General features: G+C 40.1%; 1 protein-coding gene and 1 pseudogene across 4 annotated transcripts in view; one reads left to right on the top strand and one right to left on the bottom strand.

Annotated features, from left to right (window-relative positions):
• NME7 (NME/NM23 family member 7) overlaps positions 1-22,162 on the bottom strand; it is a 247,828-nt gene that overhangs the window by 100,242 nt on the left and 125,424 nt on the right. The gene's annotated exons all lie outside the window — the stretch shown is intronic.
• On the top strand, positions 19,588-20,098 carry LOC113906506 (annotated as a pseudogene). Its single transcript, XR_003514900.1, has one exon. The product of XR_003514900.1 is annotated as a prefoldin subunit 6 pseudogene (transcript).

Here is a 22,162-nt window from a genome sequence, read left to right on the forward strand (position 1 = left end):
TTATGGTAATTAATAGGAAGGCTTAAAGGCCAAAACCGGGATCAATCCCAAAGCATTTATAAATGTAACCTTTAATGGCTTGGATCATATTTATAGGAGATAATAAATTAGTAAATATTCACAGAGTTACAGGTTTAAGAAAAAAAAGCATTAGTAGTTGTATTTCAACTCTTTAAGATTTTAAAGAATTTTTTTTCACAGTCTATTTGTTTTTGGATCCTAATTTACTAATTCCACCCACTTCTGAATCCCCAATGCAGAACTAACAAGAAAATAGCATATGCTGATTACAGCAGGATAATACATAGCATTTTTGTTTTTACAAAACCTGATTACAAAAAAAAGTCAAAATTAAAATTAACATTGAAGGAGCTGAATAAGGGTCCATTATGACCAGGCTACTTTCTTTAAGTAGGCAATAACTTTACCGATGGATTCCAAATACTCAAAAAGCTGATAGATGCCGAAATAACACTGTTTAAACTCAAGACTGAATGCTTTCTTTCTATTCCTATCTCTAACTTTTGAGAGTAGAAGTTATTTTCGTGTACCTAAAATTTAAACTGATAGCTCAGGAAGAACATTTAAATAATGAATATGGTTAAATAGGCTTTGGTGTTTTAATCTGTTTTTGTATCTCTTCTAAATAGTGATTCAGATGTGTATATACACATCAGGTGCTGTACACCTGAAACTAACACAACATTGTTAATGAACTATAAAATTTAAAAATAAATAGAGACCCTTCTATCACAAATTTGTTTGTAGTAAACTACCTAACTCTTCCTGCCCATATCCAAATCATCAAGTTCCACAAGTTCTCCTTTCCAATACTATATTCAAAATCTCCCATTGTCACCATCTAATGCTGGTTATGAGTTCAGGGTCTAAAATTTTCCAAGGGGAATTATTTTATCCTGCTCCAAACGATTTTTCACATGGTAGTCAGAATGGTATTTTAAAATACAAATTTGATCATATTGACCCCTTTTTTAAGCTTTTCCATAGAATTTCCCATTGTACTTGAATAGGCACAAACTAGCTAATGTGGCCTTTAGAACCTGCCTAAACTGTCTCTTCATTCACTCTGTAGGCAACCCTCCTCTTCACACTCCAAGCATGAGTCAAACTGAACTTCCCTGAATTCCTAGAATATGCAAGATTCTCCCCAGATTTAGGGCCACCACATGTGGCTGTTCACTATCCTTCAAATCTGGATAAATGAGAATCTTTCAGGAATCTCTCTACTTTGACTAAGCTTTCTATTATATAGCTCTTGCACAAGGATCACACTCTGTTACAGTTTTTAACACAGTTCTAATATATACTCATATAGTCAACTGCTTAATAACCATATTCCTCACTAGACTATCAGCTCCACATTGACAAAGCTAACGTCTATTATCCCACTACTAAATACCACTCACATACACAGTGTATACTATAATTTTAGTTAAATGAAGCCAAGTAAAATGCCAATCCAACAAAAATGTAGGTAAAAGGTAAAAATCTCTTAAAGTGAAATTTATTTCTAGTATACCCTAAGTCTGATGTGAATAGCCAATTCATTGGAAAAGACCGTGATGCTGGGAAAGATTGAAGGCAAAAGGAGAAGAGGGTAATGGAGATTGAGATGGTTGGATGGCATTACCAACTCAATGGACATGAACTTGGGCAAACTCTAGGAGATGGTGAGGGACAGGGAAGCCTGGTGTGCTGCAGTCCATGGGGTCACAAAGAGTCGGACATAACTTGGTGACTGAACAACAGCAACGACATACCCTAAGTCTGTTCCACATTCAATCTCTAGGAGTTTTTTTCACAATGAATACTTTCCTGTATTCTCCATGCCACTAGAAAATAGATATTAATAGATAGATCTATAAAACACAAACCTATACTCCGTGTAAGTTTGCCTTTTTTTTTTTGAAGATTCCACATATAAGTGAGATTATATGGTATTTGTCTTTTTCTGACTTCTTTCATTTAGCATAATGCCCTCAAAGTCCATCCATTTTGTCATAAATGATAGGATTTCCTTCTTATTATGCCTGAATAATATTTCATTGTGTCCACATACCACATTTTCTTTATCCATTAATCAAGGGGCATTTAGACTGTTTCCAAGTCTTCAGTTCATTTCCCCCACTCAGTCGTGTCCGACTCTTTGTGACCTCATGGACTGCAGCATGCCAGGCTTCTCTGTACATCACCAACACCCAGAGCCTACACAAATTCATGCCTATCGCATCGGTGATACCATCCAACCATTTCATCCTCTGTTGTCCCCTTTTCCTCCCGCCTTTGATCTTTCCTAGCATTAGGGTCTTTTCCATGAGTCGGTTATTCACAGAAAATGGCCAAGGTATTGGAGTTTCAGCTACAGCATTAGTCCTTCCAGAGAATATTTAGGACTGCTTTCCTTCAGGATTGACTGATTGGATCTTCTTGCAGTCCAAGGGACTCTCAAGAGTCTTCTCTAACACCACAGTTCAAAAGCATCAATTCTTCGACACTCAGCTTTTCTTATAGTCCAACTCTCACATCCATACATAATTACTGGAAAGACGATAGCTTTGACTAGATGGACCTTTGTTGGTAAAGTAATGTCTCTGCTTTAATATGCTGTCTAGGCTGGTCATGATCTTAGTTTTCTGACTGTTGAGCTTTAGGCCAGCTTCTTCATTCTCCTCATTCACTTTCATCAAGAGGCTTTTTAGTTCCTCTTCACTTTCTGCCATAAGGGTGGTGTCATCTGCATATCTGAGGTTATTGATATTTCTCCTGGCAATCTTGATTCCAGCTTGTGCTTCATCCAGCCCAGCGTTTCTCATGATGTACTCTGCAGAGAAGTTAAATAAGCAGGGTGATAATATACAGCCTTGACGTACTCCTTTCCCTATTTGGAACCAGTCTATTGTTCCATGTCCAGTTCTAACTGTTGCTTCCTGACCTGCATATAGGTTTCTCAAGAGGCAGGTCAGGTGGTCTGGTATTCCCACCTCTTTCAGAATTTCCCACAGTTTATTGTGATCCACACAGTCAAAGGCTTTGGCATAGTCAATAAAGCAGAAATAGATGTTTTTCTGGAACTCTCTTGCTTTTGTCATGATCCAGCAGATGTTGGCAATTTGATCTCTGGTTTGTCTGCCTTTTCTAAAACCAGCTTGAACACCTGGAATTTCACAGTTCACGTATTGCTGAAGCCTGGCTTGGAGAACTTTGAGCATTACTTTACTAGCGTGTGAGATGAGTGCAATTGTGCAGTAGTTTGAGCATTCTTTGGCATTGCCTTTCTTTGGGATTGGAATGAAAACTGACCTTTTCCAGTCCTGTGGCCACTGCTGAGTTTTCCAAATTTGCTGGCATATTGAGTACAGCACTTTCACAGCATCATCTTTCAGGATTTGAAATAGCTCAACTAGAATTCCATCACCTCCACTAGCTTTGCTCGTAGTGATGCTTTCTAAAGCCCACTTGACTTCACATTCCAGGATGTCTGGCTCTAGGTGAGTGATCACACCATCGTGATTATCTTGGTCGTGAAGATCTTTTTTGTACAATTCTTCTGTGTATTCTTGCCATCTCTTCTTAATATCTTCTGCTTCTGTTAGGTCCATACCATTTCTGTCCTTTATCGAGCCCATCTTTGCATGAAATATTTCCTTGGTATCTCTAATTTTCCTGAAGAGATCTCTAGTCTTTCCCATTCTGTTGTTTTCCTCTATTTCTTTGCATTGATCTCTGAGGAAGGCTTTCTTATCTCTTTCTTGATATTCTTTGGAACTCTGCATTCAGATGCTTATATCTTTCCTTTTGTCCTTTGCTTTTCACTTCTCTTCTTTTCACAGCTATTTGTAAGGCCTCCTCAGACAGCCATTTTGCTTTTTTGCATTTCTTTCCTATGGGGATGGTCTTGATCCCTGTCTCCTGTACAATGTCATGAACCTCCATCCATAGTTCATCAGGCACTCCATCTATCAGATCTAGTCCCTTAAATCTATTTCTCACTTCCACTGTATAATCATAAGGGATTTGATTTAGGTCATACCTGAATGGTCTAGTGGTTTTCCCTACTTTCTTAAATTTAAGTCTAAATTTGGCAATAAGGAGTTCATGACCTGAGCCACAGTCAGCTCCTGGTCTTGTTTTTACTGACTGTATAGAGCTTCTCCATCTTTGGCTGCAAAGAATACAATCAATCTGATTTCGGTGTTGACCATCTGGTGATGTCCATGTGTAGAGTCTTCTCTTGTGTTGTTGGAAGAGGGTGTTTGCTATGAACAGTGCATTCTCTTGGCAAAAAATAGATGGGGAAACAGTGGAAACAGTGTCAGACTTTATCTTTTTGGGCTCCAAAATCACTGCAGATGGTGATTGCAGCCATGAAATTAAAAGACGCTTACTCCTTAGAAGTAAAGTTATGACCAACCTAGACAGCATTTTCAAAAGCAGGGACATTACTTTGCCAACAAATGTCTGTCTAGTCAAGGCTATCATTTTTCCAGTAGTCATGTATGGATGTGAGAGTTGGACTGTGAAGAAAGTTGAGCACTGCAGAATTGAAGCTTTTGAACTGTGGTGTTGGAGAAGACTGTTGATAGTGCCTTGGACTGCAAGGAGATCCAACTAGTCTATTCTAAAGGAGATCAGCCCTGGGTGTTCTTTGGAAGGAATGATGCTAAAGCTGAAACTCCAGTACTTTGGCCTCCTCATGCAAAGAGTTGACTCACTGGAAAAGACTCTGATGCTGGGAGGGGTTAGGAGAAGGGGACGACAGAGGATGAGATGGCTGGATGGCATCACTGACTCGATGGACATGAGTCTGAGTGAACTCCAGGTGTTTGTGATGGACAGGGAGGCCTGGCGTGCTGCGATTCATCGGGTTGCAAAGCGTTGGACACGACTGAGCGACTGAACTGAACTGAACTCAAAGAATTATCAGCAGAGAGGAGGCCAATGTGGTTTATCAAAATTTCAAAAACCTGGCCATGGATCTTCTAATGCAACTATGTTCATAAAAACATATGAGGGACTTCCTTGGTGGTCCAGTGGCTAATACTCTGTGCTCCCAATACAGAGGACCTGGGTTAGGGAACTAGATCCCACACCCCAAAACTCAGACCAGGCACAGTCAAATAAATAGTAAAAACAAAAAACAAACAACAACAACAAAAAAAAAAACACACACATGAGAAGATTCAATACCATAAAGTTCTTTGCCATCACTGAACCAGACATGTTATGTCTATGGATCTTTCCCTAAGAGGAACCTCCTACTTAATGTTGTAGGCTTTGGAATTAGAGTTCAAATCTGGGAGTTCAAGTCTTTCACTTAATTTCAAGTCTTTCACCTAATGTGTGACATTAGGCCAGATACTGACATTCTCTCAGGACCCCAGTTTCCTCATCTGTATGTTGGAATAAATCATAATATTCTCATGGGATTGCTGGGAGAATTAAATGATTAAATGGATTTTAGCACAGCAGGAAGGCAATGGCACCCCACTCCAGTACTTTTGCCTGGAAAATCCCATGGATGGGGGAGCCTGGTAGGTTGCAGTCCATGGGGTCGCTAAGAGTCCGACACGACTGAGCGACTTCACTTTCACTTTTCACTTTCATGCATTGGAGAAGGAAATGGCAACCCACTCCAGTGTTCTTGCCTGGAGAATCCCAGGGACGGGGGAGCCTGGTGGGCTGCCATCTATGGGGTCACACAGAGTCGGACACGAATGCAGTGATTTAGCAGCTTAGCAGCAGCACAGGGCTTAACAAATATAAATGCTTAATAAACAGTGGATAGTATCTGTCACTACCTGTCCCCTTTAGAAAGTCATATCTGTTTAAATGGCTCAATTAAAGATTTTAAGTATAGCAAAACTGGCAATTTCAGATCTTCTAATAAAGGAACTAGACCGATATATGGTATAAAGAAAACATATTTCTAATAACTGAGGAAACTTGCTAGTATCAATGCATGTAATATTGCTGTTCCCAAAAAGGAATTTTATTTTATGAGTCTCTTCATTTACTTAGGTGAATCAGCAAAGAAAGAAATGGAAGCTCAATCAAAAGTAACTTATAAGACCTTCAGGTTGCTAAAGGGTCACCTATAGGAGATGAGAATGAAAATGATATAAAGGACACAAGAGGTTAAAAGCCGCAAATACAGAAATTATGAAATAATAAAAATAGCAAGGAAAGTAAGCTAAAAACAATATATAAACAATAAACATCTAAAAATAATTACATAGTTTATAAAACTATAGGATCTAGCACAAAAACCTAGAGGGCTAAAAAGATAGAGTAGGTAATAACATACATTTTTTAGATTCCTTGTACTCATAGAAACAAAGCAAGTCATCTACACCAGTGCAGTCTAAGAGAACTTTCTGTGAGAAAACAAACGTCTATAGTCTAGGCTATCCAATATGGAGGCCCTAAGCACATGTGGTTATTAATAACTTGAAGTGTGGTAGTGTAACTGAGTAAAATTTTCACTTTTATTTAATTATCATTAAATGTAAATAGCCACCCGTGGCTAGTTGATGACTACTATACTGGACAACACAGCTGTAGACAGAAGCAGCTTCCACAACCTATCTTCAGGGCTCAAAGGAGACCCCTTCCTCAACTGCAGCCCTTTATTAACTGTGGCCCCTTGGCAGCCTTCACATATTTCTATCTAATGAGCAAAAGGAAACTTGAGAGCACCACCACAAACTTGGGGTTGAAATTATTTTCCTTCTTCAGTCTTTGATTCATCTAGAAGAGGGAAAAGTCTTCCACATGTACTCTACATGATACAACATGGACCCTAAAGAAATCTTGTAGCAGAAGAAAAACCATGTTAAAATGACTCAGTGTTATGTCTAGGGCTCCTCACTCTCCCTGTCTAACCCTTTAGAGGTCAATGACATTTCTGTTGTGCTTTCATAGTGCCATCTGGTGACTATCTTAGCTATTCATACTTACTACTTTTTTAAGCTTTTATTTATTATCTATTTAAATTTTGACTGAGCTGAATCTTTGCTGCTACACCCCGGCTTTCTCTAATTGCGGTGCATGGGCTTCCTTGAGGTGGCTTTCTCTTGTTGCAGAGCATGGGCTCTAGGGCGTGTGAGCTTCAGTAGCTGTCGCGCCTGGGCTTAGTTGTCCCACAGCATGTGGGATCTTCCTGGACAAGGATCGAACCCATGTCCCCTGCATTGGCAGGTGAGTTCTTAACCACTGGACCACCAGGGAAGTCCTCATTTATACTTTTTAAATGTCTGCTTTATTTGTGGCTTAACCCATCCCCACAGAAAACTGCTTGAGATCAGATACTATATTATTCATGAGTGTATTCCCAATGTACATTCCAATGCATTTTAAATATAAATTAATATTTGTTATAAGAATAAATTGAATATACTATGTTTTCTCAAAATCTTTCATTCTTTCCTCAATGCATTTATAGCCTGGCTTTCACTCTCATTATTCCATCGTGATTACTTTTACCACTTTCATCAGGCTTCCCAACACACCAAGTTGGATACTTTTCAAACTCTCCTCTCTCCACTCCAAAGTCCGTATGTACCAAAATGAAATTCAACATTTCCTCTCAAATTGGTTTCTGTTCCTATATTTACTAGTTTAATTAATAGTTCTACATACAATCCAAGCTGCCTAAGATAAAATAATTTTTTAAAGCTAGGCATCATCTTTGATATTTCTTCGTGTATCATGCTCAACTGATACCAAGCACTGTGGATTCTACAGCCCTCTTTAGCATCTTTTAATCTGCCCTCTCTGCTCTGACTACAGTGCTACTACCTTAGGTTAGCCCTTCACCACTTCTTATCTACATTTTCATAGGATGTAAAATAAGGAAATAAAAAATAGGAACCTCACTTAAATATAGTTGGGAAACAGAAGAGGGAGCTCTCATGCCCTTTGAGGATGACAGAGCCCAAAAGGCAGAAAGACTCTTCCTCATTCCTGGCAAGGATTCAGGATTAATGAAAGGATTAATGAAAAGCCATGGACTCTTTGCTTACTATTGCCCTCCCACCTTCCTTTTCCGCTCTTTAAATGTATTCTCTTTCCTTTGTCACGTGGGGATCTGCACATGGCTTACCTTGGTTGCAGACTCAAAACTATAATTTTCTGCTGATCCTGAATAAAACTGTCTTTGCTAGAGAGACAGCTGGCAGTCTATTTGTTTCAGGTCAACAAGGACCTTCTCTCTGCTTTTAATCAAGCTGCTCTACAATGGGTCTTCTATACTACCATAATAATAACTTCTCTAAAAATGCAAAAATGATTACATACTTGCTCTGCTGAAAACTCACTAACTCCTCCCCCTTTCTCATCTCTAGGCCTCTGGAATGAAATCCCAACTCTTTAGCATAACTTACAAAGCCTTTTCTAATGTGGCCCTTGCCTAACGCCCACTGCATGGTCTAAAGAAACATGCAGTTAGAACTCTTAAAAGTACCTGAGAGAAACAAGCACAAGGGGATTAAAACAATGCATTATAATACTTTACTGTTTGTATTTTGAGCCAGTGTAGCACTCCAATCTCAGTTAGACTATGGGAGAAGGTCCTTTATTCATAAGTAAGGTCTGCTGGAATGGCCTAGATTTGCACTATTCAATATGGTAGCCAGTAGCCACATATGTCTATTAAGTATATGATATGTGCCTAGTTCAAATTGAGATGTGCTCTTAGTATAAAATATATGAAAAATTTTAAAGACAATAAAAAAGAACAGGTGTAGCTTCTTACCCAAGATCCAGACTTCTGAAGGAAGTAATAGTGAAGGCAGAAGGAAGGAGCCTTGATCTTCTATTAGAAGTCAGTTCAAATCATGATATCAAACCTACTGTGATAAACAGGATCTCTTCTTTGCCTAGGCAAAGTTTATTGTCTTTAAATCACTACAACAGTCTACAAGATCTACCCCAGTTCTTATCTCACTGACTTTATCTCCCACCTACTCATTCCCCCAAGTTCTAGGATTACCCCAAGCAACCTCCTCTCCTAGAGCTTATACCTTGGCTGTTCCCTCTGCCTATGACATTCTCCACATAGCAATAGGCATGTCTGGCTCTTTTCTCTTCCTTCTTTCATCCTTGTCTTATGACTCCAATTTAAAGCAGAATTCTGTGTATATATCCTTGCTCCAGTTCCCTTTTCTTGCTTCATTTTTATCCATGTGAAATACTGTGTACTCTATTTTTTATTGGGCTATTTTCTGTCTTCAACAAATGTAACCCCAGTGCTTTGTGAGAAGACTACATGAGCTCTCTCTGTATCACAGACACACACACACAGTTGTTTTGTACACTGATGTACCCTTAGTACCAAGAATAGTCCATGGGACCCAGTAGGCATTCAATTATTCATGGATGAATGAATGAAAGAAAAGTATCTAAGAATTTCCATCAGTCAGCTTCTCTTTCCTCAGTCACCTTCCTGGGACCTGACTGCAAAACAGGAAATTTTTTTTAAGACAAAAATAATTCATGCTGACAGAGTATGAGATGGTTGGATGGGATCCCGGACTCGATGGACATGAATTTGAGGGAGCTCCAGGAATGTTGATGTACAGGGAAGCCTGACATCCTGCAGTCCACGGGGTTGAAGAGAGTCAAACACAACTGAGCTACTGAACTGAACTGAACTGAATTGAATGCATTGCTTTTTTTATTTTTTATATTTTTAAAAATTTATTTATTTTAATTGGAGGCTAATTCAGGAGGAGCTACCCCACGTCCGAGCTCAGAGGCGTCAGCCGAGAGTCCCAGGCTGCGACCACACAGGAGCGGTGGAGAGGAGCTACCCTACGTCTGAGGTCAGGGGCGGTGGCCGGGAGGAGCTACCTGCCACCCGAGGCCAGGGGCGGTGGCCTGCAGGAGCAACCCCACGTCCAAGGAGCGGTGGCTGTGCGGGCAAAGGAGGGCCAGAGGAGCTACTCCATGTTCAGGTGAGGAGTGGCAGCGATGAGGAGATACCCCTCGTTCAAGGTAAGGAGCAGCAGCTGCGCTTTGCTGGAGCAGCCGTGAAGAGATACCTGCCATTCAAGGTAACAGAAACCCAAAGAAGATGGTAGGTGTTGCAAGAGGGCATCAGAGGGCAAACACACTGAAACCATAATTACAGAAAACTAGTCAATCTAATCACATGGACCACAGCCTTGTCTAACTCAATGAAGCTAAGCCATGCTGTGTGGGGCCACCCAAGACGGGCAGGTCACAGTGGAGAGGTCTGACAGAATGTGGTCCACTGCAGAAGGGAATGGCAAACCACTTCAGTATTCTTGCCTTGAAAACCCCATGAACAGTATGAAAAGGCAAAATGATAGGATACTGAAAGAGGAACTCCCCAGGTCGGAGGTGCCCAATATGCTACTGGAGATCAGTGGAGAAATAACTCCAGAAAGAATGAAGGGATAGAACCAAAGCAAAACAATACCCAGTTGTGGATGTGACTGGTGATAGAAGCAAGGTCCGATGCTGTAAAGAGCAATATTGCATAGGAACCTGGAATGTCAGCTCCATGAATCAAGGCAAATTGGAAGTGGTGAAACAGGAGATGGCAAGAGTGAATGTCGACATTCTACGAATCAGCAAACTAAAATGGACTGGAATGGGTGAACTTAACCCAGATGACCATTATATCTACTACTGCGGGCAGGAATCCCTCAGGAGAAATGGAGTAGCCATCATGGTCAAGAAAAGAGTCCGAAATGCAGTACTTGGATGCAATCTCAAAAACGACAGAATGATCTCTGTTCGTTTCCACAGCAAACCATTCAATATCACAGTAATCCAAGTCTATGCCCCAACCAGTAATGCTGAAGAAGCTGAAGTTGAACGGTTCTATGAAGACCTACAAGACCTTTTAGAACTAACACCCAAAAAAGATGTCCTTTTCATTATAAGGGACTGGAATGCAAAAGTAGGAAGTCAAGAAACACCTAGGGTAACAGGCAAATTTGGCCTTGGAATACGGAATGAAGCAGGGCAAAGGCTAATAGAGTTTTTCCAAGAGAACGCACTGGTCATAGCAAACACCGTCTTCCAACAACACAAGAGAAGACTCTACACTTGGACATCACCAGATGGTCAACACTGAAATAAGATTGATTATATTCTTTGCAGCCAAAGATGGAGAAGCTCTATACAGTCAGCAAAAAAAAGACCAGGAGCTGACTGTGGCTTAGATCATGAACTCCTTATTGCCAAATTCAGACTTAAATTGAAGAAAGTAGGGAAAACCACTAGACCATTCAGGTATGACCTAAATCAAATCCTTTATGATTATACAGTGGAAGTGAGAAATAGATTTAAGGGCCAAGATCTGATAGATAGAGTGCCTGATGAATTATGGACGGAGGTTTGTGACATTGTTCAGGAGACAGGAATCAAGACCATCCCCATGGAAAAGAAATGCAAAAAAGCAAAATGGCTGTCTGAGGAGGCCTTACAAATAGCTATGAAAAGAAGAGAAGCAAAAAGCAAATGAGCAAAGGAAAGACATAAGCATCTGAATGCAGAGTTTCAAAGAATATCAAGAAGACATAAGAAAGCCTTCCTCAGCAATCAATGCAAAGAAATGGAGGAAAACAACAGAATGGGAAAGACTAGAGATCTCTTCAAGAAAATTAGAGATACCAAGGGAACATTTCATGCAAAGATGGGCTCAATAAAGGACAGAAATGGTATGGACCTAACAGAAGCAGAAGATATTAAGAAGAGATGGCAAGAATACACAGAAGAACTGTACAAAAAAGATCTTCATGACCAAGATAATCATGATGGTGTGATCACTCACCTAGAGCCAGACATCCTGGAATGTGAAGTCAAGTGGGCTTTAGAAAGCATCATTACGAGCAAAGCTAGTGGAGGTGATGGAATTCCAGTTGAGCTATTTCAAATCCTGAAAGATGATGCTATGAAAGTGCTGCACTCAATATGCCAGCACATCGGGAAAACTCAGCAGTGGCCACAGAACTAGAAAAGGTCAGTTTTCATGCCAATCCCAAAGAAAGGCTATGCCAAAGAATGCTCAAACTACTGCACAATTGCACTCATCTCACATGCTAGTAAAGTAATGCTCAAAGTTCTCCAAGTCAGGCTTCAGCAATACGTGAACCGTGAACTTCCAGATGTCCAAGCTGGTTTTAGAAATGGCAGAGGAACCAGAGATTAAACTGCCAACATCCGCTGGATCATGGAAAAAGAAAGAGAGTTCCAGAAAAACATCTATTTCTGCTCTATTGACTATGCCAAAGCCTTTGACTGTGTGGATCACAATAAACTGTGGAAAATTCTGAAAGAGATGGGAATACCAGACGACCTGACCTGCCTCTTGAGAAACCTGTATGCAGGTCAAGAAGCAACAGTTAGAACTGAACATGGAACAACAGACTGGTTCCAAATAGGAAAAGGAGTATGTCAAGGCTGTATATTGTCACCCTGCTTATTTAACTTCTATGCAGAGTACATCATGAGAAACACTGGGCTGGAAGAAGCACAAGCTGGAATCAAGATTGCTGGGAGCAATATCAATAACCGCAGATGAGACCACCCTTATGGCAGAAAGTGAAGAGGAACTAAAAAGCCACTTGATGAAAGTGAAAGTGGAGAGTGAAAAAGTTGGTTTAAAGCTCAACATTCAGAAAACGAAGATAATGGCATCTGGTCCCATTACTTCATGGGAAATAGATGGGGAAACAGTGTCAGACTTTATCTTTTTGGGCTCCAAAATCACTGCAGATGGTGACTGCAGCCATGAAATTAAAAGACGCCTACTCCTTGGAAGGAAAGTTATGACCGACCTAGATAGCATATTCAAAAGCAGAGACATTACTTTGCCAACAAAGGTCCGTCTAGTCAAGGCTATGGTTTTTCCAGTGGTCATGTATGGATGTGATAGTTGGACTGTGAAGAAGGCTGAGTACCCAAGAATTGATGCTTTTGAACTATGGTATTGGAGAAGACTCTTGAGAATCCCTTGGACTGCAAGGAGATCCAACCAGTCCATTCTAATGGAGATCAGTCCTGGGTGTTCTTTGGAAGGAATGATGCTGAAGCTGAAACTCCAGTACTTTGGCCACCTCATGCGAAGAGTTGACTCACTGGAAAAGACTCTGATGCTGGGAGGGATTGGGGGCAGGAGGAGAAGGGGATGACAGAGGATCAGATGGCTAGATTGCATCACTGACTTGATGGACGTGAGTTCGAGTGAACTCTGGGAGTTGGTGATGGACACAGAGGCTTGGCGTGCTGAAATTCATGGGGTTGCAGAGTCGGACATGACTGAGCGACTGAACTGAACTGAACTGAATTACTTTACAATACTGTAGTGGTTTTTGCCATACATTGACATGAATCAGCCATGGGTTTACATGTGTCCCCATCCTGAATCCCCCCACCCCCCACTTCCTTCCGAATCCCATCCCTCTTTGTCATCCCACACCTGCCCTTTTAAAAGGAGAAAAAAAAAAGGGAAAACCTTGGAAGTGATAATGTATTCTCTGAGAGTAGTAATTTGCATGTCAATGTGACTGAATTTGCCAAATCTGATTAGAGACTTTTTTGTGTTAAGAAAAAGAGGAAGCCTAAGCCCAACAAAGCTAGTAGAAGTGATGAAATTCTAGGTGAGCTATTTCAAATTCTAAAAGATGATGCTGTGAAAGTGCTGCACTCAATATGCCAGCAAATCTGGAAAACTCAGCAGTGGCCAGAGGACTGGAAAAGGTCAGTTTTCATTCCAATCCCAAAGAAAGGCAATGCCAAAGAATGCTCAAAGCAGCACACAACTGCACTCACCTCATATTACTAAAGTAATGCTCAAAATTCTCCACGCCAGGCTTCAACAGTACATGAACCAGGAAATTCCAGATGTTCAAGCTGGTTGTAGAAAAGGCAGAGGAACCAGAGATCAAATTGCCAACATCCACTGGATCACTGAAAAAGCAAGGAAGTTCCAGAAAAGCATCTACTTCTGTTTTGTTGACTATGCCACAGCCTTTGACTCTGTGTATCACAGTGAACTGTGGAAAATTCTTAAAGAAATGGGAATACCAGACCACCTGAACTGCCTCCTGAGAAATATGTATGGAGGTCAAGCAGCAACAGTTAGAACTGGACATGGAACAACACACTGGATCCAAATCGGGAAAGGAGTACATCAAGGCTGTATACTGTCACCATGCTTATTTAACTTATATGCAGAGTACATCATGAGAAATGCTGGGCTGGAAGAAGCAGAAGCTGGAATCAAGATTTCTGGGAGAAATATCAATAACCTCAGATATGCAGATGACACCACCCTTGTGGCAGAAAGTGAAGAGGAACTAAAAAGCCTCTTGATGAAAGTGAAAGAGGAGAGTGAAAAAGTTGGCTTAAATCTCAACATTCAAAAAACTAAGATCACTGCATCTGGTCCATCACTTCATGGCAAACAGATGGGTAAAGAATAGAACCAGTGACAGATTTTGTTTTGGGAGGCTCCAAAATCACTGCAGATGGTGACTGCAGCAATGAAATTAAAAGATGGTTGCTCCTTGGAAGGAAAGCTATGAAAAACCTAGACAGTGTAGTAAAAAGCAGAGACATTAGTTTACTGACAAAGGGCTGCGTAATCAAAGCTATGGTTTTCCAGTAGTCGTGTATGGATGTGAGAGGTGGACCATAAAGAAGGCGGAGAACCAAAGAATTGATACTTTTGAACTGTGGTGTTGGAAAAGACTCTTGGGAGCCACCTGGACTGCAAAGGAGATCAAACCAGTGAATCCTGAAGGAAATCAGCCCTGAATATTCATTGGAAGGACTGATGCTGAAACTCCAATACTTTGGCCACCTGATGAGAAAAGCCAACTCATTAGATAAGACCCTGATGCTGGGAAATATTAAAGGTAGGAAGAGAAGGGGATGACAGAGGATGAGATGGTTGTGTGGCATCACTCACTCAATGGAAATGAGTTTGAACAAACTCTGGGAGATAGTGAAGGAATTCAAAGCCTGGCATGCTACAGTCCATGGAGTTGCAAAGAGTCAGATACAACTTAGTGACTCAACAACAACAACAATAACAAAGACACACAGAGCAAACTGGTGGTTGCCAGAAGGGGTGGAAGTTGCATGAAATAAGTGAAGAGGATTAAGAGGTACAAAACTTCACTTACATAATAAATAATCATGATGATGTAGAAGGAATAGATATACAATCATAAGGAACAGATCAAAAATAATACAATTATTTTAGATGGGGACAGATGGTTATTACATTTAACATGGTGATAATTTCATAATACATGCAAATGTCAGTGATTACACACAATGATTAATGATGTCATAATGTGTAAAACAACTATATTCCAGTATTTTAAAAAAGCATTGAGTATGGCTATGGAGGAAAACTGAGAAAATTTATAGTTGAGCTCTGAGGCCAGGTGTTGGGTGAATCCTTCACATGGATGTTACGGTAAGTGTTGGGATGAAGAAGAATATAAGCAGGATTTCTAAGTTTTCAGTTAATAAAGGAATGTGACCAGAAACTCAACAGATCATAGAACCAACAACTTTCAAGCATTTCTCTCCCAAGTTTCAACAACTTGCCGCACATTCATGATAAAAGAGCTGCCTTTTAAAATATGATACTTCTACTTTGATCATGAAATCAACCACTGGATAACAGGTAGAATATCCCTCTGAAAAATAAAATGAATGCAAAACTTCATTAAAATGTAAAGAACTACTTTTACTTTCTGTATATGAAAATGACACAACGGAATCTGGTGATGGGGTTAAAGGTTTCAAAGGAAGAAAGCAGATAAGGATAATTCAGATTCCCTGAAATAAGACCATTTACATAAAATATTTAACAAAGACATTTTTCATAAAAGAAAGCATACCTATGTTAGGTTATTTTTGCTTGTCATACTTACCAGTCCAAGGACAAATATATTCTGCATGATTTTTCCAGACAATTTACTACTTCTTTGGTGACTCTTTCAGGTTGCTAATGGCTCAGCAGGAAAACTGCCAAGCTACTCAACAGTGAAATTCTTCAACAGGTGCAATGAAAACCTCTTCCAGAGGCACATCTGGAACAGATTTCCTGCCTAAGTGAATGTATTTCTGCAGGTGATTGTGTGGTGAGTGAATACTTCTTGAATTGCAAAGAAATCTGTTGTGATAATTTTACCACTCTATGTAGCAGCGACTGACATTTCCCAAGTACGCTTATCAGTAGAAGATGTAAATACACCAAAATATGTATATATTTTAATAGATTATTTAAATGTACTCTTATTCATCCACATATTGCATTTATCAAACTTTAATTTCTTTTGTTTACTTTTTGTCCTCTCCCACTTGAACCCTCCTCCCATCTCCCACCCCATCCCAATTTGTTACTTTTATATGGCAAATAAATATAAGTGGAAAGTCTAATACTTCCCCACACAATGAATTGTCTTATGCACCACCCTCTCTCTGGAGACCACTTCTGAATAGACTGGAAGAAATTCCATTCATATATGTTTTCTTCAAGCTATGAGACCATAGAGAGGCAGAATCTCTGCCAACAGCAAATATCAATGATGAAATAAATCAATATACAACACCTAAGAGTTGACCCTTGGACAACAAGGATTTCCACTGCTCACATCCACTAATATACAGATTTTTCTCAATAGTAAATGTCTGTCTAGTTAAAGCTATGGTTTTTCCAGTAGTCATGTATGGATGTGAGAGTTGGACTACAAAGAAAGCTGAACACTGAAGAACTGATGCTTTTGAACTGTGGTGTTGGAGAAGACTCTTGAGAGTCCCTTGGACTGCAAGGAGATCCAATCAGTCAATGCTAAAGGAAATCAGTCCTGAATATTCATTGGAAGGACTGATACTAAAGCTGAAACTCGAAAACTCTGGCCACCGGATGAGAAGAACTGACTCATTTGAAAAGACCCTGATGCTGGGAAAGATTGAAGGTGGGAGGAGAAAGGAATGACAGAGGATGAGATGGTTGGATGGCATCACTGATGCTATGGACATGAGTTTGAGTAGGCTCCGGGAGGTGGTGATGGACAGAGAAGCCTGGCGTGCCACAGTCCATGGGGTCACAAAGAGTTGGACATGACTGAGTGACTGAACTGGTAGTACTAGACAACTTGCAGTTGGTTGAATCCCTGCAATCAGAACATGGATATAGAGGAATTACAGTATGGAGGGCTGACTATACGTTAAACACGGATTTTTGACTGCTTGGAGGGTTGGTGCCCCTCCACTCATTGTTTAAAGGTCAGCTGTATAGTCATAAACTGATCTAATGGTCACTGTTTTGCTGAATCTTCTTTTGAATCAACTTGAAAAGTAGTTCTATATTTTAGAAAAGAATAAAGAAAAAAAGGATCTACTTTGTAGATAAAATATATTTAAATAATGAATTACTACCAGTTCTTAATATAGCCAGTCTATTCATTAATTCATCAAATATTAATTCCATGGTCATTATGTACCTGGCATTCTTCCAAGTACTAATTAGATTGACATGTATTATAACCAAGGTTCTCACTTCATATATGGGAATTACTAAGCAGTGAAGAAATATGTAAATTATTTTAACATAATACATGAATAGATTAGGGCTTCCTGGTGGCTCAGACAGTAAAGATACTGCCTGAAATGCAGGTGACCTGGGTATGATCCCTAGATTGGGAAGATCCCCTACAGAAAGGAATAGCTACCCACTCCAGTATTTCAATATGTCAGCAAATTTAGAAAACTCAGCAGTGGCCACAGAACTGGAAGAGGTGAGTTTTCATTCCAATCCCAAACAAGGGCAGTGCCCAAGACTGTTCAAACTACCAGGCAGTTGCACTCATTCCCCATGTTAGTAAGGTTATGCTCAAAATCCTTCAAGCTAAGTTTCAATAGTATGGGAAGCGAGAATTTCCAGATGTACAGGCTGGATTTAGAAAAGGCAAAGGAACCAGAGATCAAATTGCTAACATTTGCTGGATCATAGAGAAAACAAGGGAATTTCAGAAAAAAAACATCTACTTCTGCCTCACTGACTACACCTTTGACTGTGTGGATCACAACAAACTGTGGGAAATTCTTAAAGAGATGGGAATACCAAACCACCTTACCTGCCTCCTGAGAAACCTGTATGCAGATCAAGAAGCAACAGTTAGAAACAGACATGGAACAGGCTGGTTCCAAATTGGGAAAGGAGTACGTCAAGGCTGTATACTGTCACCCTGCTTACTTAACGTATATGCAGAGTATATCATGTGAAATGCTGGGTAAATGAATCATAAGCTGGAATCAAGATTGGTGGGAGAGAAATCAACAACTTCATATTTGCATATGATACCACTTTAATGGCAGAAAGTGAAGAGAAACTAAAGAGCCTCTTGATGAGAGTGAAAGAGGAGAATGAAAACCTGGCTTGAAACTCAATACTCAAAAAACTAAGATCATAGCATCTGGTCCATCACTTCATGGCAAATAGAAGGGTAAACAGTAGAAGCAGTAACAGATTTTATTTTCTTGGGCTCCAAAATCACTGCAGACAGTGACTGCAGCCATGAAATTACAACATGCTTATTCCTTGGAAGGAAAGCTATGATAAACCTAGACAGTGTATTAGAAAGCAAAGACATTCACTTTATAGACAAAGGTTCATATAGTCAAAGCTATGGTTTTTCATGTACAGATGTGAGAGCTGGACAAGAAATATGGCTAAGCACCAAAGAATTGATAATTTCAAATCATGCTGCTGGAGGGCTTTCAAATCACGCTGCTGGAGAAGACTTTTGAGAGTCCATTGGACTGCAAGGAGACCAAACAAGTCAATCTTACAGGAATTCAACCCTGAATGTTCATTGGAAGGACTGATGCTGAAGTACCAATACTTCACCACCTGATGTGAAGAGCCAATTCATGGGAAAAGACCCTGATGCTGAGAAAGATTGAGGGCAGGAGGAGAAGAGGGTGGCAGAGAAAAATGGTGAGATAGCATCACCGACTCAATGGGACATGAATTTGAGCAAACTTCAGGAGATACTGAAGGACCGGGAAGCCTGGTGTACTACAGTCCAGTTCAGGGGGTCGCAAACAGACAGACAGGACTTAGCAACTGAATAACAACAACAATCAACAGATTGGCACACCTAATGGCTTAAAGTAAGACGGCTATTTAATTATCAAGTCTACCTCCTAGAACTAGACCATTAAATTCCTCAAAGACTGGAAAGGTGGGAGGAAAGGGAGGAAAAGAAAGGAAGAAGGATAAAATGAACTAACTTCTGAGACCAAACTGAAAAAGCTATTTTACTGTTCATAAAGCTTGACTATAATGACTAATGGTATTTCTTCTGACTTGAAATAATCATCAATATTCATCAAAATCATATGGTCTTGAATAGGGAACTAAATTCAATATTTTGTAATAACCTATAAGGGAAAAGAATCTAAAAAAGAATAGGTACTTATATGTGTAAACAACTGAATTACTTTGATGTATATCTAAAACTAACAAGACATTGTAAATCATCTATATTTCCTTAAAATTAAAAAAAATAGGGTTTACCAGTACTGAAGGGAGAACACTTTCATCCCCGCCATGGCTGAGCTAATCCAGAAGAAGCTACAGGGAGAAGTGGAGAAATATCAACAGCTGCAGAAGGACTTGAGTAAATCCGTGTCAGGGAGGCAGAAACTAGAGGTACAACTAACAGAAAATAATATCATGAAGGAGGAACTGGCTCTACTGGATGGGTCCAATGTGGTGTTTAAACTTCTGGGGCCCATACTGGTCAAACAGGAGCTGGAGGAATCTCGGGCCACAGTGGGTAAAAGGCTGGACTACATCACAGCTGAGATTAAGTGATATGAATCCCAGCTCCGGGATCTAGAGCGGCAGTCAGAACAACAGAGGGAGACCTTTGCTCAGCTGCAACAGGAGTTTCAGACTGCCCAGGCAGCAAAGGCAGGGCTCCTGGGAAGGCCTGGCACTGTCCTGGGGGTGGGGGAGGGGAAGAAATGAGGCAGCTCTAGCGTCTATACTGTAGCTAATAAAATGTAAAAATACCTGGCGTTTTCTGACCCCCCCAAAAAAATTTTAAACATCCACCAATCAAATTTTTAAAAAGCATATGGTCCCACTTGAAATCCTATACCTACACTTAGAACATGATGTAGGACTCTGAGAGTCCAGAGGAGAAATCAGTCCTAAGTCAGCCCCAACTCCTCATTTAGTTTTATGATAAAATAAAATATATTTTTCTTATAATAAAAGTCTTAGAGAAAAACTGTAAAATATAGGAAAGTAGAATTGACTATTATTATAATCCTATCTCCCAAAGACAGCCACTGTTAACATTTTGTATGTTAGATTAGTATCAAAATCTAAAATCCCTGTGGTACAACTTTATATAATGCAATAAATGCCAAAGAATGTTCAAACTATACAAAAAAGATCTTAATGACTCAGATAACCATGATGGTGTGATCACTCACCTAGAGCCAGACATCCTGGAATGTGAAGTCAAGCAGGTCTTAGGAAGCATCACTATGAACAAAGCTAGTGGAGGTGATGGAATTCCAGTTGAGCTATTTCAAATCCTAAAAGATGATGCTGTGAAAGTGCTGCACTCAATATGCCAGCAAATTTTAAAGACTCAGCAGTGGCCACAGGACTGGAAAAGGTCAGTCTTCGATCCGATCCCAAAGAAAGGCAATGCTAAATAATGTTCAAACTACCACACAATTGCACTGATCTTACATGTTATCAAAGTAATGCTCAAAATTTGAGGAAAGTAATGCTCAAAGTAATGCCAGGCTTCAACAGTATGTGAACCGAGATCTTCTAGATATTCAAGCTGGATTTAGAAAAGGCAGAGAAACCAGAGATCAAACTGCCAACATCCGATGGATTATAGAAAAAGCTAGAGAGTTCCAGAAAAACATCTATTTCTGCTTTATTGACTACGCCAAAGCCTTTGACTGTGTGGATCACAACAGACTGGAATATTCTTAAAGAGATGGGAGTACCAGACCACCTTACCTGCCTCCTGAGAAATCTGTATGCAGATCAAGAAGCAACAGTTAGAACCAGACATGGAACAATGGACTAGTTCCAAATTGGGAAAGGAGTACATCAAGGCTGCATATTATCACCCTGCTTATTTAACTTGTATGCAGAGTACACCATGTGAAATGCCATTTCATCATGTGAAATGCCATAGTACATCATGTGAAATGCCAAACAAGCTGGAATCAAGATTGCAGGGAGAAATATTAATAACCTCAGATATGCAGATGACACCACCCTTATCGCAGAAAGCAAAGAGGAACTAAAGCGCCTCTTGATGAAAGTGAAAGAGGAGAATAAAGAAGTTGGCTTAAAACTCAACATTCAGAAAACTAAGATCATGGCATCCGGTCCCATCGCTTCATGGCCAATAGATGGGGAAACAATGGAAACAGTAACAGACTTTATTTTCTTGGGCTCCAAAATCACTACAGATGGTGACTACGGCCATGAAATTAAAAGACACTTGCTACTTGGAAGAAAAGCTATGACAAATCTAGACATCATATTAAAAAACAGAGACATTACTTTGCCAACAAAGGTCTGTCTAGTCAAAGCTATGGTTTTTCCAGTAGTCATGTATGGATGTGAGAGCTGGACCATAAAGAAAGCTGAGCACTGAAGAACTGATGCTTTTGAACTATGATGTCAGAGGAGACTCTTGAGAATCCCTTGGAATGCAAGGAGATCCAACCGGTCAATCCTAAAGGAAATCAGTCCTGATTATTCATTGGAAGGACTGATGCTGAAGCTGAAGCTGAAGCTACAATACCTTGGCCACCTGATGCGAAGAACTGACTCATTGGAAAAGACCATGATGCTGGGAAAGATTGAAAGTGGGAGAAGAAAGGGACAACATGGGATGAGATGGTTGGATGTCATTACCGACTTGATGGATATGAGTTTGAGCAAACCCCGGGAGTTGGTGATGGACATGGAGGCCTGACGTGCTGCAGTCCATGGGATCACAAAGAGTTAGACACAACAAGTGACTGAACTGAACTCATCATACAGGGTTCATAAAAAACTACAATAAAAAAATTAAGTGGGGTAGTTCCAGCT

This window comes from Bos indicus x Bos taurus, chromosome 16, assembly GCF_003369695.1.
Source record: "Bos indicus x Bos taurus breed Angus x Brahman F1 hybrid chromosome 16, Bos_hybrid_MaternalHap_v2.0, whole genome shotgun sequence".
Taxonomy (NCBI): domain Eukaryota; kingdom Metazoa; phylum Chordata; class Mammalia; order Artiodactyla; family Bovidae; genus Bos; species Bos indicus x Bos taurus.